The following is a 9,772-nucleotide window of genomic DNA, read 5'->3' as shown; positions in this document are numbered from 1 at the left end:
GATTCCAAACCTCCCAAGCCTCTCCACTTCAGTGTTCAAGCTTTCGCAGAAATGACTTTGCTCCTGCGGCCTTCATATTGCACCTGTGACAAATGCCAAAGTCCTCCAGCCCGCATCTGCGATCCTCCTCTCGCACATGCGAGTCCGCACCTACGGTCACTCCACCGCAGGTGTGAAAACACCAGGAACCAGAAACTTCAGCTATTTGCATAAGTCCAAATTCAATCCGTTAAGCATCCGAAACACACCCGAGGCTTCCGGGACCTCAACCAAACATACCAACCGGTCCTATAACATTATAAGAACTTAGTGTAGCCCTTAAATCACATCAAACAATGCTAAAAACACGAATCACCCTCCGATTCAAACTTAATGAACTTGAAACTTCCAATTTCTACAACCGATGCTGAAACCTATCAAACCACGTCCGATATGACCCCAAATTTTGCACACAATTCATATTCAACATTACGGACCTAATGTAACTTCCGGAATCAGATTTCGACCCCGATATCCAAAAGTCCACTACCGGTCAAAATCTCCAAAAAATCGACTATCTCCATTACAAGCCTAAATGAGCTACAAATCTCCAAAACACAATCCGGAGACCGACAATGCCTACCATACAGAGCCTCATACAGTGCCATCTGAATGCTCGTCTGATAACTGTTATTGTATGCAAAATCTGCAAGTGGCACGAACTGATCCCAAGCACCCCCAAAATCTATCACACAAGCGCGGAGCATATCCTCCATTATCTGAATAGTGCCCTCGGTTTGTCCGTCTGTGTATGGGTGAAATAATGTGCCCAGCTCAACCCGAGTACCCAACTCTTGCTGCACAGCCCTCCAGAACCGTGATGTAAATTACGTACCCCCAGTCAAAGATGATGGATACCGGTACGCCATGAAGCCTGACAATCTCGTGGATATAAATTCGAGCCAACTGCTTGGAAAAATAGGTAGTCATCACAGGAATGAAATGAGTTGAGTCCGTGGGAGCCCAACAATGAAATCCATAGTGATCCGCTCTCACTTCCACTCTGGAATCCCTATCTTCTGAAGCGATCCACCTGGCCCTGCTGGCAATTTAGACAGCGAGCCACATACTCCACTATGTCTTTCCTCATCCTCATCCTCCTCCATCAGTGATGCTGCCTCAAGTCCTGATACATCTTCGTGGCACCCGGTGAATGGAGTACCGCGAACTGCCCTGTATCTTCAATGCACCATCATCCCCAATAGTGACCTCCTTAGTATCACCGTACTGGACCGTGTCCTTAAGGACAAGCAGATGGGGGTCATCATACTGACGCTCCCTGATACGATCATAAAGAGAAGACCGAGAGATCACACAAGTCAATACTCGACTCGGCTCAGAAATATCCAATCTCATAAACTGGATGGCTAAGGCCTGAACATCCAATACCAATGGCCTCTCTGCTGCTGGTAGATATGCCAAACTCCCCAAACTCTTTACCCGGCGACTCAAAGCATCGACCACCTCATTGGCCTTCCTGGGGTGGCACAAAATGGTGATATCATAATCTTTAAGCAGCTCTAACCACCTCCTCTAACACAAATTAAGATCCTTATGCTTGAACAGATGCTGCAAACTCCGGTGATCGGTGAAGATCTCACAAGGAACACCGTATAAATAGTGCAGCCAAATCTTCAAGGCATGAACAATGGTTGCTAACTCAAGGTCGGGGACAAGATAGTTCTTTTCATATACCTTCAGCTATCTGGACGCGTAGGCAATCACCCTACTGTCCTGCATCAACACCGTGCCGAGACCAATCCGCGACGCATCACAATATACTGTATAAGACCCCGAACCTGAAGGCAATATCAATACTGGGGCTGTAGTCAAAGTTGTCTTGAGCTGCATAAAGCTCTCCTCACACTCCTCTATCCACCTGAACGGAGCACCCTTTTGGGTCAGCCTGGTCATAGGTGCTGTAATGGATGAGAATCCCTCTACAATCCATTTTGGATTCACCTGGATCCTATCACTCGATACTACATGACCCAAGAATGCCACGGTGTCTAGCCAAAACTCACACTTTGAAAATTTTACATATAACTTCTTTTCTCTCAGGGTCTGAAGCACAGTCATCAGGTGCTGCTCATGATCCTCCCGAGTCCGGGAGTACACCAAAATGTCATCAGTAAAAACAATGATGAATGAGTCAAGATAGGGCCGGAACACACTGTGCATCAAGTGCATAAATGTTGTTGGGGCATTGGTCAGCCCAAATGACATCACAAGAAACTCGTAGTGCCCATACCGAGTCCTGAAAGCAGTCTTCGGGATATCTGGCTCCTGAATCTTCAACTGATGATAGCCTTAACGTAAGTCAATCTTAGAAAACATGCTGGCACACTGTAACTGATCGAATAGGTCATCAATACGAGGCAAAGGATACTTGTTCTTCACTGTGACTTTGTTCAGCTGGCGGTAATCAATACACATCCGTATAGAGCCATCTTTCTTCTTCACAAATAAGACAGGAGCACCCCAAGGTGACACACTGGGCCGAATGAAGCCCTTATCAAGCAATTCTTGTAACTGTTCCTTCAACTCCTTCAACTCAGGAGGAGCTATACGATACAGAGGAATAGAGATGGGCTGAGTGCCCGACAATAAATCAATGCCAAAATAAATATCTCTGTGCGGCAGCATGCATGGAAGATCAGCTGGAAACACATCAGGAAAGTCCCTCATTACTGGAACTGACTCAACTGTAGGGGTATCAATACTGACATCTCTCACATAAGCTAGATGCGCGTCACGCCCCTTCTCAACTATTCGTGGAGCTTTAAGAAATGAAATAACTCTACTGGGAGTATACTCTAAGGTACCTCTCAACTCTAATCATGGTAATCCTGGCAAATCCAGCGTCACAGTCTTAGCATAACAATCAAGAATAGCATAATGGGGCGACAACCAGTCCATGCCCAAAATAATATCAAAGTCTACCATGCTGAGCAATAATAAATCGGCTCTGGTCTAAAAACCACTAAGAGCAATCAAACATGACCGATACACGCGGTCCACAACAACAGAATCTCCCACAAGAGTAGACACATAAATCGGGGAACTTAAAGAATCCCGAGATACGCCCAAATACGGGGCAAAATAAGAGGACACATAGGAATATGTAGAGCCTGGGTCAAATAATACTGATGCGTCTCTATGACAGACCAAGACAATACCTATAATGATAGAGTCGGAAGCAACTACCTTTGTACGAGAAGAAAGAGCATAATATCTAGCCCGGCCTCCCCTTCTAGGGCGACCTCGACCTCCCCGACCTCCACATCGAGCTGGCTGAGTAGGTGGGGCAGTAGCGGGGACTGGAATCATAGCCTGAGGACCCGGTGGAGCACGATGTAGCTGAGAAGTCTGTGGAGGTGCACCCCTTCTAAATCTGGGGCAATCCCTCACCATATGGCCGGGTGTCGCCACACACAAAATAAGCTCTCAGAGGGCGTGACTGGCTCGGGCCAGGTCTGCTGGACTGGTCGCTAAAAGCACCCCGTACAGGAGGTGCACTAGATACTGGCAGCGCATAATAAGGCTCCTGGGGCCTAGAAGGGACCGGAACGAGCACAAGAAGAAGAACCAGTCTCTCAAGACCTCTTGGCTTCTCTCTCCTCTCTATCCCGGGCAAGCATGCCCTCCAATTTCCTGGCGATACTCACAACCTGCTGATAAGAAATATCCGTCTCCAACTCCCTGTCCATACTGATCCGGATACTGCGGTAGAGTCCCTCAATAAACCGACGAACCCTCTCTCGAACTGTGGCAACCAAGGTCGATGCATGTCGGGCCAAATCACTGAAGCAGACTGCATATTCTGGCACAATCATAGTACTCTAGCGCAGCTGCTCAAACTACGTGCACCATGAGTCCCTGAGGTTCTGAGGTACATACCCTCTCAAAAACATGTCCGAGAATTGGGTCCATGGAAGTGAAGCTGCCTCATCCGGACTACTCAACTCATAAGCACGCCACCACTGATAGGCTGCTCCTCTAAGGTGGAAGGTGGTTAAAGAAACCCCACTCGTCTCCGCTATGCCCATAGTACGGAGAATATGATGACACTCCTCCAGAAAACCCTGAGCATCATCTGTAGCCAATCTGCTGAAGGTAGGTGGGTGGTACATCTTGTATCTCTCAAGTATGAGCTTCTCCGCCTCAGAAAGTATTGCCCTAACCTCGGGCTAAACTGGAGCTACCGGCTGCATCGGTAAAATCTCTAGAACTAGGTCGTCCTGAACCCGCTGCTCTGGAGTATCGGTGACGGGAGTCTGTGCTCCTCCCCTAGCCTGTTATGTGGCAGGAGCAAGTGGAATCAATCCAGCCTGAGCTAAGGTGCTGAACATGCTCAGAAACTGGGCTAGAGTCTCCTAGAGGGCTGGTGCAGCAACAGGTAACTCAGGTGTCTGCCCTCCAGCTGGAGCTACTGGGGGCTCCTCTGTAGCAGCTCGTGCGGGTGCTCTAGCTGCACCGCGTGGACGTTCTCGTCCTCTACCCCGGCCCCTTCCACTCGTGGCTCTAGTAGGGGGTGTGGGTGCCTGGTCATCAGACCCGTTTGTGAGAGAATAGAATATAGAAGTTTAAAAATTTTGAAGTCAACAATTTCGCACGACAAGGAATCAAAGAAGTGTTATCTTTCCTAACAATTCCATAGCCTCCCGAAGATAAATACAGGCATCTCTGTACCGATCCATGAGACTCTACTAAATTTGCTTGTGACTCATGACACCTATGAACCTATTGCTCTAATACCAATGTGTCACGACACAATTCTCCCTTCGTAAGATGTCGTGACGGCACCTACTCTCTACGACTAGGTAAGCCTAACAAAGATGCAAAAATAACAAAAATGGAAACAAAACTTAACAACTAACTGTAACAGATAACTAAATAACTGATAATAATGTCGCTCGGCATTTACAATAACCAACACTCTAATAATACACAGTATTCCCAAAACCCGAAACATCATAAGTCCCAAGCTACAAGAGAAAACTAGTATCTCTATACACCAGAGTCTAATAAAAGAAGTAAGGAAGGTAAATGACATATGAGGGAATAGAGGGGGACTCCGAGGTCTGCGGACGCGACAGATATACCTTGAAGTCTCCGTACAGCAGCAAGCACTCTCAGCTCGTAGCGGGGCTGATAAGAAGTACCTGGATCTGCACACAAAACATGTTCAGAAGAGTAGCATGAGTACACCACAACCGTACCCAGTAAGTGCCAAGCCTAGTAGTGACAAGGTTAGGTCCAGGCCCTATGGGGATATAATAATAAGACATATGCTATAAAAAAAAAATAAGTAAAACGGAGAAGACAACAACAAGTATTCACAAAGCAATAACGACACCGCAAAATGATATAACAACAGGGGTGCTCTTGAGATACCGTCTCGTAGTAACAAAAGTAAATATACAGGGAGAACTCCCGAGGTACAACCTTGTAGTCTCAAAAGTAAATATGCAGGGAGAACTCCCGAGGAACCACCTCGTAGTCTCAAAAGTATATATGTAGGGAGAACTCCCGAGGAACCCTCTCGTAGTCTCAAAAGTAAATGTGCAGGGAGAACTCCCGAGGAACCATCTCATAGTCTCAAAAGTATATATACAGGGAGAACTCCCGTGGTACCGCCTTGTATTCTCAAAAGTAAATGTGCAGGGAGAACTCCCGAGAAACCTCCTCGTAGTCTCAACAGTAAATATGCAGGGAGAAACCGCCTCGTAGTCTCAAAAGTAAATATGCAGGGAGAACTCCCGAGGAACTGCCTCATAGTCTCAAAAGTAAACACACAGCTCAAACCGATAAATACAACAATTAACAGCAAGATTTCTACAGTCAATACTGATAAAGGACAAGGAAAACAGGAAATCAACTAGGCATGCTTCACAGAGTTCAAATAAGCAGTTAAAGCACGTAGACATGCGATATTAGACTAAGCAGGATAACTACACACATTGGAATTTGCTCAATTAAGAATGAAAACAGACTAATACTCATTTCAACGGTATAACTCAAATTAAAGGAAAAACAGGTTACTACTCAGAAAAATAAATCGGGTTTTTCAACAAATAGCCTGTGTACGTACTCGTCACCTCATGTACATGACGCTCACATATCACAATAGTACCAAGTCCTAAGGGGATTTCCCCCACACAAGGTTAGGCAAGCCACTCACCTCGAACCAAGGTCACTCAATCGATAGCAATGCTCTTTCCACGAATATCCGTCTCTGAATAGCCCAAGTCTAGCAAAAAACAATTGAATATCATAAATAAAACTATAATAGACTAATCTAATTAATGAAATCTTGACTTTAACAAAAATTCCGAAATTCGTCCTTAAATTTCGACCCGGGCCCACATCTTGGAATCAGGAAAAAATTATAAAATCTGAAAGCCCATTCACTCACGAGTCCAACCATACCAAATTTATCGAAATCCGACCTCAAATGGCCACTCAAAACCCAAAATCAAACTCTTCAAATCCCTAGCCTCCAACTCCCAATTTCCACCTTAAATACACACTAACTAGGTGGGAAAATAAATGGGGAAGCAAGATTATTGATCAAAAATAAGTACAAGGGACTTACCTCAAGAAATCCCTTGAAAATGCTCTCAAGAAATCGCCAAACCCAAGCTCAAAATGAACAAAATGGCCAAAAATCTCGAAGCCTTGCTTAAAAGGGTTCTGCCCAGGCATTCCCGCATCTGTGGACCACCAGTCGCACATGTGACGCCGCACCTATGGAAAAATCATCGCAGGTGAGGATTCCACTTATGCCCAAGGTTTCCACTTCTACGGACAAGGGATCGCACCTGCGATCTTGCTTCTGCGGAGACCCTTCTGCTCCTGCAATCCCAAACCTCCCAGTCCTCTCCGTTTCTGTGTTCAAGCTTCCGCAGAAGCGACTCCGCTCCTGCGGACTTCATGTTACACCTATGACCCCAGGCCAAACTCCTCTAGCCCACATCTACGATCCTCCTCTTGCACGTGCGAGTCTGCATCTGCGGTCACTCCACCGCAAGTGCGAAAACACCAGGAACCAAAAACTTCAGCTATTTGCGTAAGTCCAAATTCAATCCATTAAGCATCCGAAACACACCCGAGGCTTCTGGGACCTCAACCAAACATACCAATCAGTCCTATAACACCATACAAACTTAGTTGAGCCCTTAAAGCACATCAAACAACGCTAAAAACATGAATCACCCTCCGATTCAAACTTAATGAACTTGAAACTTTCAATTTCTACAATTGATGCCGAAACCTATCAAACCACGTTCGATTGACCTCTAATTTTGCGCACAAGTCATATTCAAAATTACGGACCTACTCTACCTTCCATAGTTGGATTCCGACCCCGATATCAAAAAGTTCACTACCGGTCAATATCTCCAAAAATTTAACTTTCGCCATTTCACGCCTAAATGAGCTATAGATCTCCAAAACATAATCCGGACACAACCCTAAGTCCAAAATCATCCAACAGAGCTAACGTAACTGAAAGAACTCCATTTTGGTGTCATCTTCATATAGTTCCGGCTATGGTCAAAATCATAAGGCTTAAGCCTCTATTTAGGGACTAAGTACCCCAAAACACCCCAAACACCAAAACAAAACCTCCCAGCAAGTGACATAAGCTGAAATAGATACGGGGAAAGCAGTAAATAGGGGATCAGGGCTATTACTCTTAAAACGACCAGCCAGGTCGTTACAGTAGGGGAAATACTAGAAGTCACGCGGTGTGATAAGGGTGGCTAAAACGCGGGATGTTATTCCGGGAAAAAAATATTTTCTTTAAAATTAAATGTGAAGGCTCCCGCGGTGATATAAGGAAATGAGATATTGTGAATTTATTTATGATTTGGGACTACGAGGCGGTACATCGTGAGTGCTCTTGTTGATATTTCTTTATGGTTGCATTGCCTTTGGTTATTTTTGGTGTTTTCCTTCAAGTTGTAAATTTTTATTTTCCTTCTGCGATGTGTTATTTGCCCTTATTTTGTATAGTTAAATTGCGACATACTACTTACTTGATTCATTCCCATTGTTATTATTATTATTATATTGTTAAACCTTTCACTCTGTCTTTTATTATTCTAGTAAGGCCTGACCTGACCTCGTCACTACTTTACCGAGGTTAGGTTTGGAACTTACTGGGTACCGCTATGGTGTATTCATACTAAGCTTTTTCACATCTTTTTGTGCAGATCCAGGTACTTTGTATCGGACCAGGCATCGGTGAACTAGCCATACACGGAGACTTCAAGGTATATCTGCCAGCATCCGCAGACCTCGGAGTCCCATTCTATCCTTATTATGTTGTTTTCCTTACTCTCTTTAGACTATGATGTATAGAGACACTTAGAATAAATTCTTAGAAGCTTGTGACTTATTTCTACCGGGTTTTGGGAGTTGTAACTATCTGAATCGCGGTTTGATTTATTTTATATTTTGAGATTTGAGTTTCAATTTTGTATTCCACATAATTGATATACTTACCTAGTCTTAGAGACTAAGTGCCATCACGACATCCTACGAAGGGAAATTGGGATCGTGACAAGTTGGTATCAGAGCTCTAGGTTCATAGGTGTTATGAGTCACAAGCAGGTTTAGTAGAGTCTCGTGGATTGGCACAAAGACATCTGTACTTATCTTGGGAAGCTATGGAACTGTTAGGAAAATTTTCACTTTTTTTATTCCTTATCATGCACATTTGTTGACTTCGAAGTTCTAAACCATTGTCTTTTAATTGTCTCACAGATGGTGAGGACACGCACAACTGGATCTGATGATCATACACTCGCGCCCCCTGTTGGAGCTGCAAGAGGACTGGGCCAGGGTAGAGGCCGAGGAAAACTACGTGGTGCAGCCAGAACACCTGCACGAGCTATTATAAATGAGCCATCAGTAGCTCTAGTTGGAGAGCAGGCACCTGAGACGCCTATTACTACCCATGCACCTCAGGAGACTCTTGCTTAGTTTTTGAGTATGTTTGGCAGTCTAGCTCAGGCAGGGTTGATTCTACTTGCTCCTGCCACATCTCAGGCCGGGGGAGGAGCACAAACTCTCACCGCCCGTACCCTAGAATCACGGTCCCAGGTGGACCATTCCATAGAGGTTATACCAGTACATCCAGTTGTTCCAGTTCGGCCCGAGGTTAGGGAAGCAGTTTCAGAAGGGGAGCAGCACAGGCTCGAGAGGTACAAGAAGTACCACCCTCCCATTTTCAACGGTTTGGCTTCAGAGGATGCTTAGGGATTTCTTGAGGAATGTCATTGTATCCTCCGTACTATGGGTATTTTGGATTCAAGTGGAGTTTGTTTCATGTCATTACAGCTTAGAGGAGAGGCCTACCAGTGGTGGCGAGCATACGATTTGGATAGTCCGGTTGAGGCAGCTTCACTCACTTGGACTCAATTTTCAGATATGTTTTGAGTTGGTTCCTCAGAGACTCAGAGATGCATGGTGCATGGAGTTTGAGCAGTTGTGCCAGGGTTCGATAACCGGGTCAGAATATGCGGTCTGATTTAGTTATTTGGCTAGGCATGCACCAGCCTTGGTTGCTACTGTTCGAGAGCGGGTTCGTCGATTTATTGAGGGCTCCATCCTAGTATCAGATTCAGTATGGCCGGAGAACTGGAGATGGACATCGCATACCAGCAGGTGGTGTTAGTTTCTAAGATATTGAAGGGTATTCCAATCCGGGAGAGAGAAGAGACGG

Source organism: Nicotiana tomentosiformis, chromosome 12 (genome assembly GCF_000390325.3).
Source record: "Nicotiana tomentosiformis chromosome 12, ASM39032v3, whole genome shotgun sequence".
Classification (NCBI taxonomy): domain Eukaryota; kingdom Viridiplantae; phylum Streptophyta; class Magnoliopsida; order Solanales; family Solanaceae; genus Nicotiana; species Nicotiana tomentosiformis.
Note: the sequence above shows the minus strand (reverse complement) of the source record.